This window comes from Armigeres subalbatus, chromosome 3, assembly GCF_024139115.2.
Source record: "Armigeres subalbatus isolate Guangzhou_Male chromosome 3, GZ_Asu_2, whole genome shotgun sequence".
NCBI classification, from domain to species: domain Eukaryota; kingdom Metazoa; phylum Arthropoda; class Insecta; order Diptera; family Culicidae; genus Armigeres; species Armigeres subalbatus.
Window position 1 is genome coordinate 306,191,075 of NC_085141.1, and position 22,295 is coordinate 306,213,369.

Consider the following 22,295-nt stretch of genomic DNA (forward strand, 5'->3'; position numbering starts at 1 on the left):
CGAAGACATCCAGGATGCGGTCATGTTGTCGAAAATGTCCATCACCAGCAACAAAATACTTTCTATTCGGGAAATACTCACAATAAAAGGATTACTACATGACCAAGGAGTAAAACATAGACTTACCAGATGAGGCATTACAGTTCGTCATACCAAAATTTGCCACTAGCCCAGGAACCTTGCTATACTTCATGCACGTGCCATTACTAGAGAATAACACCGCATCAATTATCAAATTATATCCAATCACCAACGGAAATCACATCATTAACCAATATCCGGAATATATAGTAAAAAGCAGAAATCACATCTTTACAACTCAGAATCCAAAGGACTTCGTCCAGAAATCTTCGTACCTCAAGGATCTTAATGATGAATGTATCAACCCTCTAATCAACGGAAAGAAACCAAGATGCAATGTTACTTTCAACAATCAAACAAGCTACAAACTCATTTCTGATAACACCCTCCTGATAACCAACATTAGAAATCAAAACCTAGAATCAGATTGCGGACCAGATAATCGTAGTTTGGAAGGCAACGTACTGATTCACTTCGAAAACTGTACGATTCAAATCAATAACAATACTTTCACGAACAAGGAACAAATCAGTGAACCAGAGATCATACACAGCGCATTTTATAATCTCGAAACCGATTAGAAATTAAAAGAGGTATATGACATTGAAAAAATTCATGAAAACACTATCCAAAACCGCCGTCACCTAGAACATGTGGATCTAAAACAAAATGGACTAAGCTTCAAGTTTTGGAGCCTTTTTGGAGGATTTTCCATAACCGGAACAGCAACCGTAAATATCATCGTTGCAATCATTTTCAAATATACAAGAAACGGAACGGGACGTTCCTCACCTGAGGGGGGAGTAGTTATCGAACAGATTTCCTCCAACCCTGAACATCAATCAACATCGGACATTATCCAAGGATCATTAAATCAAATCAAGAATATACAACAACAACAACAACAACAACTATCCCTGCAATTGGCAACATTGAAGCAGAGCGATTCCAAGCAACAGCATCAAAATTTAAGAAAATTTTTAATTCATGATTTTCTATTGAGTTGAAACTTTGCACAGTTTTTCAATTTCATCTAAATCGTCATTTTTCGATATCAAATCTTCATATTGAGTCACGACTAACTTTTCAAAAGGGTGTATGTGAAAATGGTTCAAAAATATTTAAAAAGCTGCACAGCAAAAACGGAATGTTCGATTGTTATGATTTTTCAGCAAAGTTAGACAACTAAATGGTGATTCTTAAGAAAATGTGCACAGTAAAAAAATTTTTTTGCCTTTAAAAATATCATTTTGTCACAAAACTCAAATATCTCAAAACCCTATCTTTTTCGAACGTAATTTTTTAGGGAAAACGGTCCATTATATTAGCTATCTACCATAAAAATTTGGTGATGGTAAACTAATAAACAAAAAGTTATGACATTTCGAACATTTCACAATTTTCACATATAGTAAACAAAAAAATTTCCGTGTATTTTTTTTCAAGAATCGCAGTTTGATGCTGATTTTATTGTTAAGGGCCTTGCGTGAGTTAAACAAGTTGTTTGTATGATATTCCATATTTATGTATTCATCGATATTATGTATATTATATGTATAAATATTATATGTATAAATAAATAAAATGAATTAATATTATCCTAAGTATTAAATTAAATGTGGCAGTTACACAATGTTGTTATAGAAACTCTAAGAGTTTTGGGTTTGAATTTTGGTATGGGTTATGATATCATGAAAACAGTTTATTAATACTTATTTTTTATTTATTTTTATTCAAATTTTTTAAAATATCGAACACTTTTGAATTATTATCAGCACAGTTTGAGTATAGTTTTGCTTTAATTTTATTTTCCGACAATGGAATGAAACAGTGAAATTTTTGGGTTCCTTGGATCATTTTCGCGTTATTAAATTGCTCGCTGAGCTCTGAAGCCTTTATTTCGTACTCTTCAGTAGTAGTAAAACAAAATGATAATTTGGTTAAATCTTTTTCTTTTCTACGATTTGCCCAATCAAAAAGTTCTTTCGCAGTTTTAATTGGATGCTCACGTTCTTTGGCTAAACTTGCTCTTGTGGCCATGCGCTTTATTGTTCCTCCAATAGCATCACAAGGACCTTTGCCATGTGATGTAGCAAAAAAATGCCATACGTGCAATGAAAATTATGACACTATCAATACTTTTGATCACAACACTGGATCGTGTCTAAGTTTCTTATAGATGCTATGAATAATTAAATCAAAATATCATGAAAACAACTTGTTTAAATCACGTCCCTTAACAATAAAATCTGCATCAAACTGCAATTCTCGAAATAAGTTACACAGAAAAAAATTTTTTTTTACTTAATGTGAAAATTGTGAAATGTTTGAAATGTCATAACTTTTTTGTTTATTAGTTTACCATCACCAAATTTTCATGGTAGATAGCTAATATAATGGACCGTTTTCCCTAAAAAAATTACGTTCGAAAAAAGATAGGGTTTTGAGATATTTGAGTTTTTGTGACAAAAATGATATTTTTAAAGGCAAAAAATTTTTTTTACTGTGCACATTTTCTTAAGAATCACCATTTAGTTGTCTAACTTTGCTGAAAAAATCATAACAATCGAACATTCCGTTTTTGCTGTGCAGCTTTTTAAATATTTTTGAACCATTTTCACATACACCCTTTTGAAAAGTTAGTCGTGACTCAATATGAAGATTTGATATCGAAAAATGACGATTTAGATGAAATTGAAAAACTGTGCAGAGTTTCAAATATTTTCGAAATGGTCGCTCAGGATCGACTGACATGCCCCCGTGGAATGCCTCAGCAGTCACAAGAACCCGCTGGCTCATCAACTTCCACATAGCACCAATTGCCCCACTTACGCATTCGGCACATCAGCACAAACGTCGAAATAACTTAGCTAGGCACAATCCCTCTTCCAAGTCAGGCCTTTGTAACTTTTGGAATAAATAAATAAAGTTAGTCTTTTCCCAAGTGTGGAACTGTGAAGTTAAAAGTTGCTCTCTTTCTAAAAAGTCTATCCGGTAGTCCCAAATTATTTATTTTATCTTCTTCTTCTTCTATCTATATATATAAAAACCAATCTATGTATGTATGTTCGATAACTACTTCTGAACCACTTGGCCGATTTCAACCAAATTTGGTACAGACATTCTCTATCCTCAGAGGAAGTTAACAAAGGGGTGGGATGGTCATGTAGAAAAGGGGGAGGGGTGGTGGGAGGGTTTTGTTCAGAAAACGAACAATTCTGTGTAACTTTCAACTCCCAGGACCGATTTCAACCAAATTTTGTACACATATTCACTACGAGGAGGTAATCATATGGGAGGGGATTTGGGAAAGGGGGAGGGGTCTGGAGGGAGGGGGTTTGTTTAGAAAACGGGCAATTCAAAGTAAATCATGAACCCCTGTACCGATTTCAACCAAATTTGGTACACACATTCTACATCATAAGGAAAAGATAACAAAGGGGATGGGATGGTCATTGGAAAAAGGGAGGGTATAGGGGAGGTGTTGTCTTTCAAAAACGAGCATCTCAGTGTAACTCCCAACCCCCAGGACCGATTTCAATCAAATTTTGTACACATATTCACTATGAGGAGCCGATCGTACGGGAGGAAATTTGGATAAGGGGTAGGGGTCTGAAGGGAGGGTATTGTTCAGAAAACGGGCAATTTAGTGTAACTTCTGAACCCCTGTACCGATTTCAACCAAATTTGGTACACATTTTCTATCCCTAGGAGAAGATAACAAAGGGGGTGAAATGGCCGTTGAGAAAAGAGGAAGGGTAAAGGGAAAGCGGTTGTCTTTAGAAAACGGGCAATTCAGTGTAACTCCTGACCCCCAGGACCAATTCTAAGCAGATTAAATGATTAAATCATTCAACTCTATGATTAAAGATTATGATTAATGAATTATAATTTTTTGAAAATGATGACTGATAATGATTAATGATTAAATTCATTTTTGACAATAATTAACGATTATGAATAATGAAAAAACCGTTGGATTATGATTAACGATTACCGATCGTGATTAAATGTTGACACACTATGTGTATGGTTAATGATTAACGATCGATATGATTAATGATTGATGATTATGAATGATCAAATTGCATAGTGATCCATAATCGAGTAACCTTTATTCCAAATTTTAAAAGGTATGATAATTATATGATAATGATTCAAGATTAATAAATAAAAGCAAGGTATGCAATGATCCAATGTTCCAGCATAACTTCTGTACCCTTGCCCGATTTCAACCAAATTTGGAACAAACATTCTTTTTCTTAAGAAGGCGAAGATGACAGGGATCGATCAACTCAACACTTCATCGAAATCATGGTTTGCCCAGAGAAAAGCAATGATTAAAGTGTTTCCTTCTGGACGGTAAATGTGATCATTTCTTTAAAATAGACGTTTTTCCGGAATAAGGCATCGGTGTATGTTTTTCCTTCTTTAGAAATAGACGTTTGCCCGGAATAAAGCGATTTTGGGTTTGATCCCATTTTCAAAATCAGTCAATGTTTTCAAATGTAATCTACCTTCTTTTAATCAAATGATGAAATATCAATAAGAAAACACAATTATCCTTTTGACCTATTCCAATTCCGATGGTGAAAAAAACTGCGAATTAAACTGGCAACTCCGAGCAAGGCCGGGTTACGTTAGCCATCGCAACGAACCATCAGGCCATCAACACAACATCGGACTTTGCACCAAGCAAAGTCAGCAATTGTCAACCAGCACCCAGCAACAGACCACAGCAGTCAGCGGAATTCCTCAGTTACACTGGATCAGCAGTTTTACTTATTAAATAGAGCCCGAGGCTCGATTATCGATTCATTCTAAGTTTGTATTTCAATCAGTGCAGTTTAATCAATCGAATATAGTGTTTAAAATAAGAAATAATGTCAGTGTTAGTTTTTTAAAAAATCCGAACGTGACTTAGTATCGTAATTGGCGCAGCCGTCCGGGCTTCGAAAAAAGTGCGTGTGAAAACAGTGTAAAATTTTGGATTCGTAAATCCAAATTCAGTTGATCCGAAAGTACCTTGAGTTCTGAGAGAACAAGCGAAATCATCCAGCGTCATCGAGGGTGTGCTGGAGTCGAGGTCACGCTACCGACATCGAAGGAACCGCGACCCACCACGACAGCAATTAGGTGAGTACTTTTATCATTCATCTTTCGAATAATTTACCCGCGGGGTCTTAGCCGTTCTTAGAGAAGCTTCTTCCCCATCAGAAAATCAAAGTTCTTAGAGAATTGTTTTTCTGAACAATACACACGAGTTCTAAGAGAACGTGTGCATTATTTTAACCCCCCCTCAGTTAATGCCTAAAATTACAAACAAGGCCAAGAGTGCCTTGGATATCACAAAGGCACTTCTGAAAAATAGGATCAGAGCTCAATCTGATTCCGACTCAACTAGCGAATCTGATAACGATTCAATCGAATCTGCAGAAAATTCGCATATTCCAATTAAAAACCTAGACATCCCATTTCAAAACATAACGATGTCTGAAAGTAACCCACTGGAACACATTACGCAGCAGTTAACCGCAATGATGCAGGCGATAGAGAGAATAAACGCGAAACAAAACGAGCACGACGCAATCATACGAAATGTAACCGGACCGTCGCCCGGTTCAACTTCGTCAGCAAGTGCATCGTCCAGCGCACCGCTAGATGTTAATAGAACAAACTTGGATTATTTATTCAAAATACCTGACCCAATAAAATCACTTCCAATTTTTGAGGGTAATAGGAAGCAATTATCCGCCTGGATTCAGACAGCGGAAAACACTTTGAATCGATTCAAACCATATGTCAACGATACACTGTTTGACATGTACACCACCGCGGTGACGAATAAAATACAGGGTAAAGCAAAGGACATTCTATGCCTAGCTGGAAACCCGCAAGATTTTGATTCTATAAAGATATTTTAGTCAACGCTCTTGGCGACAGACAAGAGCTCTCGACTTATAAATGCCAACTCTGGCAGAATAAAATGGGAGATAACACACCGATACACAAATATTATCAACGTACCAAAGAAATTGTGCAAAGTATTAAAAATCTCGCCAAGCAAAACAAGTTTACAAGGACAACTGGAAAGCCATCAATTCGTTCATCGACGAAGACAGCCTTGCTGCCTTCATAGCCGGCTTGAAGGAACCCTACTTCGGGTACGCACAAGCTGCAAGACCCAGCGACATTGAGGATGCCTACGCATTCTTATGTAAATTCAAATCAAAAGAAATTACTGCTTCTTACATGTCCGAGACAAAACCCTCCAAACCATTCCGATAAAACTCCAAATTTGAAAGACAGGGTCCTTCAGAAAACAAATCAACTAATTCCACACAGTCAAATCAGCCTATCCCGATAGAAATAGACCCATCCATCAGTAGTAGATTAACGCTTAACAAAAAACTCATCAATAATCAAGAATTAGAAAACAGCGACTCAAAAGAAGAAAAAGAAGAAGATGAATTATCGATAAATTTTTTAGTGAACACCGGGACAGAGACAATCACATGAAGAACACGAATTACCTTCCATATTTAGAGATTTCACATCCATACTCGAAGACCAACCAAATTATTAAAATTTTAATCGACTCCGGCGCTAATAAAAATATAATCTCTCCAGGAATACTTACAAACCCTAAATCTATCCAGAGTTCAATAAAAAATGTTTCAGGAAATCACACTATCGAAAAGAAAGGAAAACTGAACCTATTTAAACACCTTCCACCTCTTACCTTCTATGAATTCCAATTCCATGATTTCTTTGACGGAATATTAGGCGCACAAACACTTGCAAAATTTAAAGCAAAACTCAACTTCCAATCCCAAACACTACTTTTGAATGGAGAAAAAAATAAATTTTCAAAATTTTACCCCTTGAAAGCCGCCACATATCACCACACAGTAACTCTAGACACACAAAATAATGGCGACTGGTTCGTTCCCAAATTTCAAAAATTAAGCGATGATTCCTTTGTCACACCAGGTTTATATAGAGCAGAAAATTTTAAAACAACTATTAACATTTTAAGTACCGAAAAGAAATCTCCCAAATTTCCGAGTCTTCAACTAACTATAAATAACTTCGAAACACTTGATCCTATCCCTATTGCACCCAATCATAAACTAACTACCGAGGAAATAGATAAAATCATACGAACAGGACACCTATCACCACTGGAAAAATCTTATTTATTAGACCTAATTCATGAAAACCAAGAAGTCCTTCTGCATAAAGACGAAAAATTATCAGCTACTACGGCTATCAAACATAAGATAATAACCAACAACGAGGCTCCTGTATATACCAAAAGCTACCGTTACCCACACCATTTCCGAAAAGATGTTGAAGAACAAATTCAAGAAATGCTGGACAACGGTATCATTTCTCATTCGGTTAGCCCATATTCTTCCCCGATATGGGTAGTACCAAAAAAATCAGATGCGTCTGGAAAACGCAAAGTGCGTGTCGTTATCGACTACAGGAAGCTAAATGAGAAGACTGTAGACGATAAATATCCGATGCCACAGATTGAGGACATCCTCGACCATCTTGGAAAGTCTGTTTACTTTACTACGCTGGACCTGAAATCTGGATTTCACCAGATAGAAATGGATCCTAAGCATAAGGAAAAAACAGCATTCTCCACAGACAAAGGTCACTTTGAATTCACCCGGATGCCATTTGGCTTAAAGAATGCCCCGGCCACGTTTCAGAGGGCTATGAACAATATTCTTGGTGAATACATTGGACATATTTGTTACGTGTACCTCGACGACATCGTTATCGTTGGAAGGAACCTAAAAGAACATCTAGAAAATCTAACTCTCGTTCTGAAACGTCTCTCTAAATTCAACTTAAAAATTCAACTCGACAAATGCGAATTTTTAAAAAAGGAAGCAGAATTTCTAGGACACATAATCTCTGAAAATGGTGTCAAGCCAAACCCAGAGAAAATTGATAAGATTATTAACTGGCCTATCCCAAAAACCGAAAAGCAAATAAAACAATTTTTAGGACTAGCTGGTTATTATCGCCGTTTCATCAAAGATTTTTCAAAGATCACGAGAAACATGACGAAATATTTAAAGAAAGACGCAGTTTTAAATCTTCAAGATGAGCAATATATTAACGCTTTCAACACATTGAAGAAGATAATTTCGACAGATCAAGTATTATCCTACCCTCAATTTGAGAATCCGTTTATTTTAACAACGGATGCGTCAGACTATCCCGAGCAAAGGCAGATAACTGAAATGATATCAAACTGATAACACGATTAGTTATCCTTATTATCATCTTGATATTTAGTTATCAATCATGTGATTAACTGATAACTGAATAATAACAAAATTTATTATCAATACAAATTTGGTATTTTCTTCTAAATTTCACGTCGTTCAGATATCGGGCCAAGCTATTCTTTCAAACATATTGTACCGCGCATAAAAAAATCTACTCATCCGCCTATTTTTCGACGCAATCAAAAATAAGCGCCAAATAGTCGCCTAAGAAAAACATACCTGTAGCAAAAAAGCTACTTTGATAATTTTGAAAATTTTACCGCCACGTGGTGGTTTGTAGCGATGAATGCTTTGATAGCACGTGCTGCGGATAAATTTTCCAGATCTGCGGAAGCCTTGAAAAATGATCATGAAAGTTGTCATTTTGTTCCAAGCACTATACTAACTTCTGCTAAATGAACCCGACCTATGCTATGAATATGTGTGACAAGAACTGTTTTCAAACACTAAACTGAAATTTTCGTCTAAGCAGACGGTGTCTTTCCCCGTTACAAACGATTTGTTTATTTCTCTGTCAACAAAGCAATTTGCACAAAAGTTGAAATTTTCTTATTTGTTTTATACTATGCTTATTGACTTAACTTTCATTTCAGGTGTCGTTGAATAATGAAACATGTATGGGAGCACCAAGCGTTGTAGTAGTACTTAAAATGGCCCTGCAGCTTCCGGAACATATGATCCAAGGGCATGAGCACATTCAGGCACGGTGAATAGTCTTGACTAACCGCAATATAATTTGTCTTGAGATTCACAGGGCGGATTGGAGATTGGAGAAGCGGAAAATTTAACTGGAAGTGTCGTTTAATCAGGAAATTACATCGATGTAGTGTGTTGTGGAGAAAACAATCACTATTGACAATTTAAACCTAGATTTGAAGGCAAAATATAAACCCGGGCAAGACCATCTGGAGTCAAACCTCCAATAGTCGATGTTGAAAGAACGGTCGACTCATGGGAATATCGAGTTGTGAAATAGAAAATCCTATGGAAGCTGTTTGAATGGACCATCACAGAGTAGCCCCAAAAATATTTTTTAACTAGCCGGCAGTGTTTATATGTGCATATGAAAACATGAAACGTTCCGCTGTGAAATTCAAGGTTGTGGTTTGGTTTGAATAAAACCTATTACCGAAATCGATTACACAGCATGGCGTTGCTAGCAACCTAATGATTGGCAATAAGAGAGAGAAACTGACCTAAGCCTATTATTTAATCGACCACAACTGAAACAAAATGTATTCAATGAAAGGATGATGAACCGTATTTATCCTAATTGATTGCCGATTCGCTATTTTGAATTAAATTTTTGTAGTTCGACCAAAATGATAACAATTCTAGTTATCAATATAACTGGATAATTAAGTTTGTTATTAATAAGTTATCCTGCTTTGCACCCAGCACGTGTCAAGCCTTGGTCATGGCATCATGATTTGATTATAAATAGTCTTCAGTAAATGCAAGATTGTAGAAAGCGTAGTGCTCTTCTCTTCTGCTCTTCAAGAAACCGCGATTGGGTGAATGCCTAGAGCCAACGCCGTACAATCACTCGATTCGAGTTCGATTCCAAGTGAATGCTAACATTTTTTTTCAATGCGTAACGAAGTCGGCAAAGAAGATTTAACTATTTTGGTCGATAAAACAGTGATGACTGATAACTAAATAATAACTAAATCAGTTATTTGAGTAAATAACATGTATAACAAAATGTGTTATCAATTTGGTATCAGTGATAACCTAATTTGTTTTCATGTAGTTATTTCAGGAACAAAATTCTGGTATCATTTTTGTTATGTTGGCTCTTAATTCAGCCAAAATGATAACAAGTTCAGTTATCAATATGTTCGATAACCGGATAATAGAATTTGTTATCAATTAGTTATTCATTTTTGCTCGGGTACGCGTTAGGAGCAGTACTTTCACAAATGCAACAAGGCACTGAAAGGCCTATAGCGTTTGCGTCAAGAACATTGACAGACACAGAGACACGCTACGCCACCAACGAAAAAGAAGCGTTAGCTATTAAATGGGCCATAAACAAATTCAAATCCTACTTATATGGCGCAAAATTTACTCTTATAACGGACAAGCCATTGACTTTCATAAACACATCCGACAAAACCCTATAATCCTCAGGTGGAGGTTAGACCTTGCAAACTACGACTACGACATTAAATATAGAGAAGGTAAAGCTAATGTTGTAGCCGACGCCTTAAGTCGACGACCTCCGGAAGTAAATAGTCATATAGAAATTAATACAAATTCTTCCATTTTAGGTAACAATCAGGATATTGAACATCAGAACCAATCAGATTTGGACGAGTCATCAGATTGCAATACACATTCCGGCGAAGATTCTAATGATTTTTATATACATTTTGTAGATCGGCCGATCAATTATTATAAGAACCAACTTATATTCCGGACATCAGGATTCACCACCACGATAGCAGAAACTCTCTTTGGCAACCACTATAGAACCATCGTGACCCAACCAAACTTTTCAAAGGAAGACGTAACAAACATTCTGAAAAGGCATCATAATGGTAAGCAAACAGCCATTTTGGCACCGGATAATGTTATGCTCCTTATACAAGAAGTATTTAAAGAAAATTTTAATGCGAAGGCCATTTTGTATTTGCTACAAAACTTGGATGGACGTTCAAAACATAGAAAGGCAAAACGATTTGATAATTAACGAACATGATAGAGCCCACCGAGGCATCACAGAAGTAATAGCTCAGTTAAAACGATCATACTATTTCCCAAAAATGCAAAAGCTAGTAAACATGTACATTAATTCTTGTAACATTTGTAATAAGCATAAGTACGAGCGGAAGCCGTACAATATCAAAATATCGCCCCGACCTATAACAGATAAACCTATGGAAAGAGTCCACATGGACATTTTCATAATAGCCTCTTGCAATTTCCTTTCACTTATCGACTCTTTTACCAAACATTTGCAACTATTCTATATGAAGACCAAGAATCTCACTGATGTACAAAAATCCCTAACAAAATACTTTGTATCATTTGGAATACCAAAATTGATTGTAACCGATCATGAAACTACCTTTCATTCAATTCAATTCAGAAACTTTGTAACTCAAGCAGGTTCTTCCATAGCATACGCCTCGTCATCCGAGACCAACGGTCAAGTAGAAAGAGCACATTCTACTGTTATAGAGATATTCAATAGTAACAAACACAAATTCGAACATCTTGGAACTAAATCAATGATTAAATTGTCAGTAGCATTATACAATAATTCGGTACACTCTGCCACCTCATTCACTCCGAATGAGCTCCTTTTCAATAATAATAATAATGTAAATCCGATAGATATTGTCAAAAAGCTAATAAGCTATTTACAGAAGCCAAAATAAACATGTATAAATCTCAAAGTAAACAAAGAAGCCAAAATGTAAACAAAGAAGACCCCCCTGAAATTGTCGAGAACGAAAAAGTATTTGTAATTCCAAACATTAGGTCTAAAAAGGAACCGCGAGCACAGGAAACTAGAGTACACGATGTACGGCATAAAACATTCAAGAATGAAAGGAATATAAAAAGACATAAAAATAAAATTAAAAGGTTAAAGAAAATGTAAATTACTTCTTTCAGATAATCATTCAACTGGTAACATTTATACTACTAACCGAAGCCAAAATGGAAATAAGAGACCTACATTCCAATCCAGTACTTCTGATAAAATTAGGAAATTGTGGCATACAAACTGGTACCACAGCGATAATTCACCCCATCAACCTAACGAATGTTGAAGAAAACATATTTACTTATAACAAATTAGCTAGACAACTCGATCCTAAATTGACGATTTCCAAGCTTGTATTAAAACGAAACAAAGACCTATTCAATACTTTTTATCAAATCAAGCCTATGAAGAGTAGAAGAGTTAGAAGGTATGATAAGATTGGTACAGCATTCAAATGGATAGCAGGAACTCCAGACGCGGACGACCTCAGGATCATCAATAGAACGTTAAACGAGCATGGCAACGAATCGATGGCAACAACCAACAGTTACAAATCAACAATAAGATCAACGACCGCATCCAGGACATTACAAGCACAGTCAATCAAATGATTCAAAGAAACGGAGTCCAAAACCAAATTTTACTAAAAGAAATAGATGCTCTTACGCTATTAGCATACATGGACAGCACCTACAATATCCTCAGAGACATAGAAGATACGATTCTAAAGTCACGATTATCACTCGCGAACAGCAAACTATTAACACTTAAAGAAATTCTGGCCATAGAAACGATCATCAACGAACAGGGCATAAAGACACAATTTCCAGAGGATGCTCTTAACTTCATTGAATCCAAAGTTGCAATCAAACAAGACATGTTATTGTACATTCTACGCATACCAAAAATCAAAGCGAATTCAGAAGTCATTCAAATAATACCAGTAATAATAAATAATACAATAATTACTGAAATCCCAACACATATCATCAAACATGGACATGATATCTTTTCAACAGAGAGACCAAACGAATTCATCCAACGATACCCCTTCATCAAACAACTAGAAAATGAATGCACTGAGTCATTATTTTTCAGCAAAAAGTCACTGTAGCGTACACATGGTACATCATGGCTTCATCAAAATGATTTCGGACGACAAAATCCTAATAAGTGGAATAGAAACAGTAACCCTATCATCAAACTGTGGTCCAGACAAAGAACTCTACATGGAAATTTCTTGATTTCCTTCTCAAATTGCACCGTTTGGATAAACAACAAAACATTTTCTAACACCGAAACCACGGTACACGCACCAGAAATATTGGGAGCATTCCCAGGACTTTACATAAATAGAACAATTATTCAACAGCACAACCTGTCATACATAGGAAACCAGACGATTGTCAATCGAAAACAAATTGATCATATCAAATTCAAACAATACAAAACTAATATTTGGTTATTTAGTTTTCTAGGAGGAATCACATCCACCACAAGTATCACCATAATAATCGTTATCTTGTGTCTCCGAAGGAAGAGAATAATCATCAAAGTTAAGCAACCATCTCAGAAGCGAAGTGCTAAGAGCTATTCAACAGACAAATCAAAAGATGCACCAGGACCCCAGGAAACTTCGAGAAATCATCCCATAAAGCAAACCACAAACATTAACATTCAGGCCGAGGACGACCTTTTTTCACCCCCGGAGGAGTTACGTTAGCCATCGCAACGAACCATCAGGCCATCAACCCAACATCGGACTTTGCACCAAGCAAAGTCAGCAATTGTCAACCAGCACCCAGCAACAGACCACAGCAGTCAGCGGAATTCCTCAGTTACACTGGATCAGCAGTTTTACTTATTAAATAGAGCCCGAGGCTCGATTATCGATTCATTCTAAGTTTGTATTTCAATCAGTGCAGTTTAATCAATCGAATATAGTGTTTAAAATAAGAAATAATGTCAGTGTTAGTTTTTAAAAAAATCCGAACGTGACTTAGTATCGTAATTATATATATTTTTTTTTCGTTATATTTTTTTCATCTTTTATTCATTGTCCCGCTAACTTTTTTATTTTTATTTTATTTATCCGCTACTTTTTTTTCTTTTTTTTACGAGTTGGGTTATTAACACCAGCTAGTGTTATTACAGCACTTCTTATCACTTTTCTCCTCTTTGTTTTTGGAATAACCGCAATATTCTGCGTGCTCTTTGTTTCGATATTGGAATCATTTTATTTTTCGTCGCGGTGATCATTCTCCGCAATGGAACTGATGACAAAGGCGGGGGTGATTCGCAATTCGAAAATTCGTACGATGATTACATTCCATCCCCGGAAAACGAGCAATTTAATGAGCGAAATTTTCCACCACAAAGCGAACATAGCACCGAAACCGGCTCAACTCCCGCTGCAACTGTTTTGCACAAACCGGTCAACAACTCAAATTCTCCTGGGACTTTTAACCTGCCTTCTCCTGATCCTATGGATACTAACCAGGCAAGTAGATCAACACCCCCGGCGACCCCCCGCCTAAAAGCGTACCCGCCCGGATCTAAGGGCCCATTTCTGGTTTTCTTTCGGCCCAAAGGTAAACCGCTAAACAAATTGCGAATCGAAAAAGATCTGGCAAAATCGTTTCAGGGTATTATTGAAGTGAATGCCCCAAGCCGTAATAAGTTACGAGTCACTGTAAGTCAGCGGTTCTCAACCTGGGGTACATGTACCCCTGGGGGTACCTTCGCTAGCCCTAGGGGTACCACGAACAAAAATGCGTAATGGCGGACATACTACAATTTCAATCAAAATTCATTGATAAAGTTTTGATAATTGTGTATTTTCTATTTAAAAAAATTATATTATACATAATATATAATGCGATCAATAAATCCCAATTGAATCCTGCCTCCCACAACCAGGACAATGTATGAAGGGTTGCGGAACAAAAGATCAAACGAACAAAACGTCAAATGAACAAAATGATTTTTTTCACTAAAACTCGGATGCTTCGTTGCAACAGGATTAGAAGAACCTTCTACACCTCTCGGAAGCCTTCTTCCAAGCAGCTCGAACGTCTCCTTTCAAGAGGCTCGGAAGCCTCCTTTCAAGAGACTCGGAAGCCTCCTTTCAAGAGACTCGGAAGCCTCCTTTCAAGAGGGTCGGAAGCCTCTCAAGAGGCTCGGAAGCCTCCTCTCTAGGAGGCTCGGAAGCCTCCTCTCTAGGAGGCTCGGAAGCCTCCTCTCAAGAGGCTCGGAAGCCTCCTCAAGAGGCTCGGAAGCATCCTCTCAAGAGGCTCGGAAGCCTCCTCAAGAGTCTCGGAAGCCTCCTCTCAAGAGGCCTGAAAGCCTCCTCAAGAGGCCTGGAAGCCTCCTCCTCAAGAGGCCTGAAGCCTCCTCAAGAGGCCCGGAAGCCTCCTCAAGAGGCCTGGAAGCCTCCTCAAGAGGCCTGGAAGCCCTCCTCAAGAGGCCCGGAAGCCTCCTCCTCAAGAGGCCTGAAGCCTCCTCCTCAAGAGGCCCGGAAGCCTCCTCAAGAGGCCTCAAGCCTCCTCAAGAGGCCTGAAGCCTCCTCCTCAAGAGGCCTCAAGCCTCCTCTCAAGAGGCTCGAAGCCTCCTCCTCAAGAGGCCTGAAAGCCTCCTCTCAAGAGGCCTGGAAGCCTCCTCTCAAGAGGCTCAGAAGCCTCCTCTCAAGAGGCCTGGAAGCCTCCTCTCAAGAGGCTCAAGCCTCCTCCTCAAGAGGCTCAGGAAGCCTCCTCTCAAGAGGCCTGGAAGCCTCCTCCTCAAGGGGCCTGGAAGCCTCCTCAAGAGGCTCAGAGCCTCCTCCTCAAGAGGCCTGGAAGCCTCCTCTCAAGAGGCTCAGAAGCCTCCTCTCAAGAGGCCTGGAAGCCTCCTCAAGAGGCTCGGAAGCCTCCTCTCAAGAGGCTCAGGAAGCCTCCTCAAGAGGCCTGAAGCCTCCTCCTCAAGAGGCCTGAAGCCTCCTCAAGAGGCCTGGAAGCCTCCTCTCAAGAGGCCTGGAAGCCTCCTCCTCAAGAGGCCTGCAAGCCTCCTCTCAAGAGGCCTGGAAGCCTCCTCTCAAGAGGCCTGGAAGCCTCCTCTCAAGAGGCCTCGGAAGCCTCCTCAAGAGGCTCAGAAGCCTCCTCCTCAAGAGGCCTCAAGCCTCCTCTCAAGAGGCCTGGAAGCCTCCTCCTCAAGAGGCCTGAAGCCTCCTCCTCAAGAGGCTCGGAAGCCTCCTCTCAAGAGGCTCGGAAGCCTCCTCTCAAGAGGCTCGGAAGCCTCCTCTCAAGAGGCTCGGAAGCCTTCTTTCAAGAGCCTTTCTAGAGGCTCGAATGCTTCTTTTCAAGAGGCTCAAAAACCTCCTTTCAAGAGGCCCCGAAGCCTCTTTCCAAGAGGCTTGGAAGGATCCTATCAAGAGGCTCGGAAGCCTCCTTCCAAGAGGCTCGGAAGCCTTCTTTCAAGAGGCTCGGAAGCCTCCTTTCAAGAAGCTCAAAAGCCTTCTTTTCTAGAGGCTCAAAAGCCTCCTTTTCTAGAGACTCAAAAACCTCCTTTCAAGATGCTCGGAAGCCTTCTTTCAAGAGGCTCGGAAGCCTTCTTTCAAGAAGCTCAAAAGCCTCCTTTCAAACGGCTCTGAAGCCTTTTTCCAAGTGGCTCGGATGGCTCCTTTCGAGAGGCTCGGAAGCTTTTTTTCAAGAGGTTCGGAAGCCTCCTTTCAAGTGGTTAGGTTGCCTGCTTTCAAGAGGCTCGTAAGCCTGCTTTCAAGAGGCTCGGAAGTCTGCTTTCAAGTGGCTCGGAAGCCTTCTTTCAAGGGGCTCGGCAGCCTCCTTTCAAGAGGATCGGAAGCCTCGCTTCAAGAAGCTCAGAATTCTTCTTTCAATAGGCTTGGAAGCATACTATCAAGAGGCTCAGAAGCGTTCTTTCAAGATGCAACGGAAGCTTCCTTTTAAGAGGCTCGGAAGCCTCTCTACAAGAGGCTCAGAAGCCTTTAATAAAGAGGCGTGGAAGCCTTCTCTAAAGGGACTAAAAAGCTTAAAAAAGCTCCCCTTTAAAAGTCTCGGAATTATGTTTTCAAGAGGATGGGAAGCCTTCTTTCGAGAGGGGGTACCTCAAATCATGCAAAAGTTTTCTCAAGAAAATGGTTGAGAACCGCTGCTGTAAGCGATCGTGAACAGGCCAACAGAATTGCTGCCTTCGAGCTCTTTCGATTGGAATATCACGTATACATCGCAAGCAGTGAAGTCGAGATTGCAGGAGTGGTCACCGAGCCGTTTCTTACATGTACTGACATCAATACTGGTACTGGGGGGTTTAAAAATCGAGCGGTCCCAACAGTTCAGATTCTTGATGTCAGACAAATGAATTACGTGTCAGAAGATGGCACCAAAAAACCGTCTGATTCGTATCGTGTGACCTTTTCTGGGTCTGCCCTTCCTGACCACGTTGTTCTAGGGAAACTTCGATTACCAGTGCGCCTCTATATACCGACCATAATGCACTGTAGAAAGTACTCTAGAAATCTCTCCCGCAGTGAGAAACATTATCAACATGATAATCTCACTGATGAAACCCTTATTGAAGCAATTGATTTCAAAATGGCCTGTTCTTGATTCAATCTTATCCCTCGATGGCCAATCTAACCAACGAGGTCGGGGATAAGATCGTAGTCCTGCGGTGGAACTGTAGGAGTATTTTTAAAAACCTGGATCCGTTTAAGTTTTTAGTTCACAGCTCATGCTGTGACGCATTTGCTCTTAGTGAAACATGGCTTTCTCCAGACTCTCTCTTTCCACGATTTCAACATTATTCGCCTAGATCGAGGAGATGGATATGGAGGGGTGCTCTTGGGGATCAACAAGCTCCACTCCTTTTACAGAATAGATCTTCCCTCGATGACAGGCACTGAGGTAGTCGTAACTAATCGATTAATCGGGATTTTACGACATCTCTAGTTCCAAGTGGGAGATTTATTTTCCAATGCCTACTATGATGTATCATATTTCTAACTTCGCCTACTGCGATGAATCATATTCAACCAACGCCTACTATGATGTTCCCATTCAAACTTAGCCTACTACAGTAATCACTAGCAACCCTATAACCAGAGACCGGCGGAGTGAAAAACTGTCGAAATGGCAACGTATGAAAATGCATGAAATCGTGAATATAATACTGGCAGCACTTGAACTTTTTGCTTGCTTCTTATGGAAGCAAAAAGTAAACAAGTCGAAATGGAACCGCTTTTGTCGGTTCGATTGGAAACAAGATGGCGTCTTCGCCGATCTCTTATTCTAGTATTTCTAGTAATCACATATTTTAAATAGTTCGTCAAGATATAAATAATATGGTTTGATCTCACCGGGATAATAAGGGTTCCAGACATTCCTCACACGATGTAGATGATTGTGCCCAATTTCTGCAACCGTCCTCCTGGTCTTCAACTCTACCGTGGGACATCGAAATCCGTACACTTAAGCACCTTAGTATATGAAAAAGTCATTAGAAAATAGGAATCGAATGTAAATAAAACGTTTGTCATTGACACAGGCGCATGAAGCCTTCTACTTTTGAAGTGTTTCACATTTACTCATTAAAAACTCCGAAAAACATGATAAAATAATGAATTAAATCAACTACTCCTGACTCGAAATCCGTCCACCGTGGACGGATTTCGAATCAAAGGATCAAAATCCGTACAGCTATTTCTTCACTAAATATTTAAATTGAAACAGTCTGATTGACTAAACTACCACTGTAAATAGTTTGATACGCACCTAGAGAAGCGATCCCTTCCATTTGTATTCCGCTTATCTTATGTAATGATTTGCAATTAGCAATTAAAACACAGTTGCTTTTGGTGCAATTATGCTCTACCTGAAAACAAAATGGCGGCACAAACTCCGCGTTTGGTGGGTGGAGATTTGTTGTTTTAAATTCAAAGCCTTTTTTCCAATTCTATGCCCTAGAAGCTTACTGTCAAGTATCTGAACAGGATAAGATTAATTATTCCTACATTAATTACCTTTAACCTCATTTAATTTATTGATATCTCATGAGGTGGACGGATTTCGGTGCTGTACGGATTTCGGTCCCGCACGGTATATGCAGTATTTTGTGGGATGATAAATCTTCGATCTCCAAGTATTGTGTTTGCGGATCCAGTACAGTAAACAATCTTCAACAATTCAAACAAAAAAAAATTTCCACTCAATTTTGATTTATTTTGATTAAAAAAAAACAAGCGTTCATTTTTCACGCCCTCGTCCAATCACGGCTAACTGCGATTCTTCGTATTACATCTATCTATATATAAATGAAATGGTCTGTGTTCGTATCCGCATAACTCGAAAAAGGCTGGATGGATTTTTTTCATTCCTTCGGCAAATATGTTCGTTATCGTTTCCGACGGGTTTATATGATATTTCCTAATAAGAAAATCACGAGTTAGGTTGAGTAAATCGTGAAAAGCCAAAATTAAGATTCGTATGGAAATTTCATATGGGCAGTTCACAACGCGCATTTACGCCTACTATGCAGGACAACGTCTGCCGGGTCGACTAGTTATAAATATAAACAAATAAGTTCTTTGCTACTATATTATCGTATTCCCTAACCTCGACCAACCCGTGAGTCTCCCGGTTCCCTAAACAATATGTATAAGAATCGAGAAATGTATTCATTACCTTCACCCAAAAAACAAATCTGACAATTATTGTATAAAATCTGGGCATATACAACTCTGTAAGCTTTTTATACAAATATTGTATTAAAATAATACAAATCTGTATTATTTCAATACAATAATTGTATTAAAATCTTCCGAAATTGTATATGCCCAATTATTATACAGTTTCTGTAAGATTCTTATGCAGAGCTGTATTAAAATCCGCCATCCGCTGGTTGGGTGTTGATTTCGGCTCCGTAACTCTTCACGGCAAATTAGCCTTCCAAATAAACATGTATATTTTTGAACCAAATGGATTAAATTTGTATCCGTGTAATTAATCCTGAAAGCGAAATCAACCGCACTTCTCCATCAAAGCAACAAATAAATCTTGACAGAACTCCAACCGTACGGACTAAAACTTATTCCATCGCGGTTTAATATGTATTAGATAAAACAGAATCTCTTCTTACCTCCTAAGTCCTGCTTCAGTCGTCCATCGTCGAGCGTCAGAGACTGCAACCCGGTTTACTGGAAGGCAAGGCCCACGCCCACCCGACGATGCTACTAACTAACCACTAAACCAGCACGGAAAAGTTATCACCCGCGAGCGCACTTCGGTTGCACTAATTCACGTTTTGAATTCTTGGCGTTGCACACAGGATTGATTGATGGTTTCCGCTTCGTCCGGTGCGGAGTGCCCCCTCCGGAGTGACCAGATTAAATGGTATTGTGGAAAATGTCGGATTTTTTTTTTCTCTATCTAATGTTACACTATCACTTACTGGGTGGAATCTTGAACCGCCAAGCACAATGCAGCCCGTCCCGGGCTTGCAAGGATTGCGTGTTCGGGTTGCATTCACTTTCGGCTTCTGGGTTTCTTTGGTTTTCAGTTTTTTTCTCCGTAGCCGCACCTGTTAGATTGATTGAAATTTTCCTTTCAACTAATTGCTGCGCTGGGCACTACTGGTTCCGTTTCGATGTAGGACACTAGGATCAGCCGCCATCCTATTTTTGTGAAAATGTGAGAGAAAGCCCCATATTAATACACCTAGACTTGATGATGCCTTTCTCGCTCATTATAAAATGAATCGATTTCTTTGCATTGGCGCACAGTGCTTCGAACGTATGGAACTACGGGACAAAAATCATAACTTACATTCAATGGTGTCTTTGGGAAAATGATTGTAAACTAGTTTTTTCTACTATTTGCATTATTGACCTATGTTAAATTGATAATTGCATTAGTGGCGTAAACGCCAAATTTCATAACATATAATACGCTTCGTATAATCGATATCATTTTGGGAAAATTGTCACTTATGATAAAAACTACTATTTGCGTAATTGACCTATGTTGAACAGATAATTGCATAAATGCCGTAAACGCCAGATTTTACGATATGCCTCAAAGAACCTTTTACGAACGATCTTTTTACGAAAAATATGTGATATGGTAATGTGATATGATAACAGTTTTTATTACAACAATTGACCAATTTCCAATTGATCATCTCATAAGTGACGTAAACGCCAACTCTCATGTTTTATACTATAGAATCAGAATATCCTTAGTAATGATTTGAGGATTGTTTTTTAACGACGGTATCGGAAATCATTGGAACTTGTTATATTTTTTTCCAAGTTCGTTTATTTGGTAGGCTCAGGCGTGTATAACTTTTTAGGGAGCCATGGCTCTTTGTGTACAATCATATCATCTTATTATGAAGTTAGTAACAGAGGGGTAGAAGCCAGCGTACTCGTGGTGACTGGGATCATCATCAGAATGAAGGATGTTGAACATGGCCGCGAATTTGACCAGAGGATAGTGTTGTTTTCAATGTCGATAATTTTCAATGGAACTAGACTGCCCATGATTTCATAGTTGACGTAACAACCATTGCACTTTCGCAAGTATTTCGAATAATTTAGGGACAAACATCGCAAATTTAAAACATTTTAACCCGTAAACACTTAAATGATGGTTGGAATAAGCAGCGGTTGAATATTCCTTATAAATGCGTAATGAGTTAAATTTGCTGACATTTCGAATGGTTGATACGTCAACTATGAAATCATGGGCAGTAGAGCAACAAGCAGACTCTCATCTGAGCTCTCATCCTCCAAAAATTTTCGTTTGTAGGTGCTATGCCCTATGCGTCCATCAAAACCCTATTTCCATACAAGTTTCACCGTCCTTGAGCTCTCTACCGAAAATTTCTGCATAATGCTTAGCGAGGTACAATTCATCAGGTCTTGCAAATTAACCTCAATGGACGTTTCAGACGCGGAAGCCTGTTTAAGAATGATTTTTTTCCTTTTTCTTTTTCAACGCTTAAAGGCTAGGAAGCAGATTTGCATGCACCTCGTTTAAAGTACTTTGAAGCAGATTTTACTTTCTGTCGGATAAACTCAATTCAATGTACATCGCCAGTACTTGTGTCGCTGTCATTACCTTTTCATGATTTGTGCTTGAGCTACTTGATATTTTGGTCCTCAGGTTCATTTTTATTGATGAGGTCTTCAACACGTAGTTTCTTGGTTTTATTCGAACCAGGCTTGTAAAATGTCATCTGCATGTCATTGGACTAATTTGTTCATAACTTTCTTTAAAAACCAAATTTATTCTATAATTTTGGATGTACTTATAGCGCTTGAGTAGGGCTATATTTTTGTCCAAGGGTACATCGCTCTAAATATAACATCTGAGGCTGGAGAGTGAAAACTCTCCAAAATGTCACGTGTCATTTGACAT

The 22,295-nt window shown here is 38.7% G+C and overlaps 1 protein-coding gene across 2 annotated transcripts in view; it reads right to left on the reverse strand.

The window, feature by feature from the left end:
* Positions 1 to 22,295, reverse strand: part of LOC134225122 (protein stum) — a 231,097-nt gene that overhangs the window by 186,593 nt on the left and 22,209 nt on the right. Inside the window, exon 2 of one of the 2 annotated variants that reach the window (XM_062704922.1) lies at positions 20,014 to 20,454. The gene's annotated coding sequence lies outside the window, so the exon portion shown is untranslated. Of the gene's footprint in view, positions 1 to 20,013; positions 20,549 to 22,295 lie in introns of both variants that reach the window. The other variant, XM_062704921.1, reaches the window with a different exon arrangement.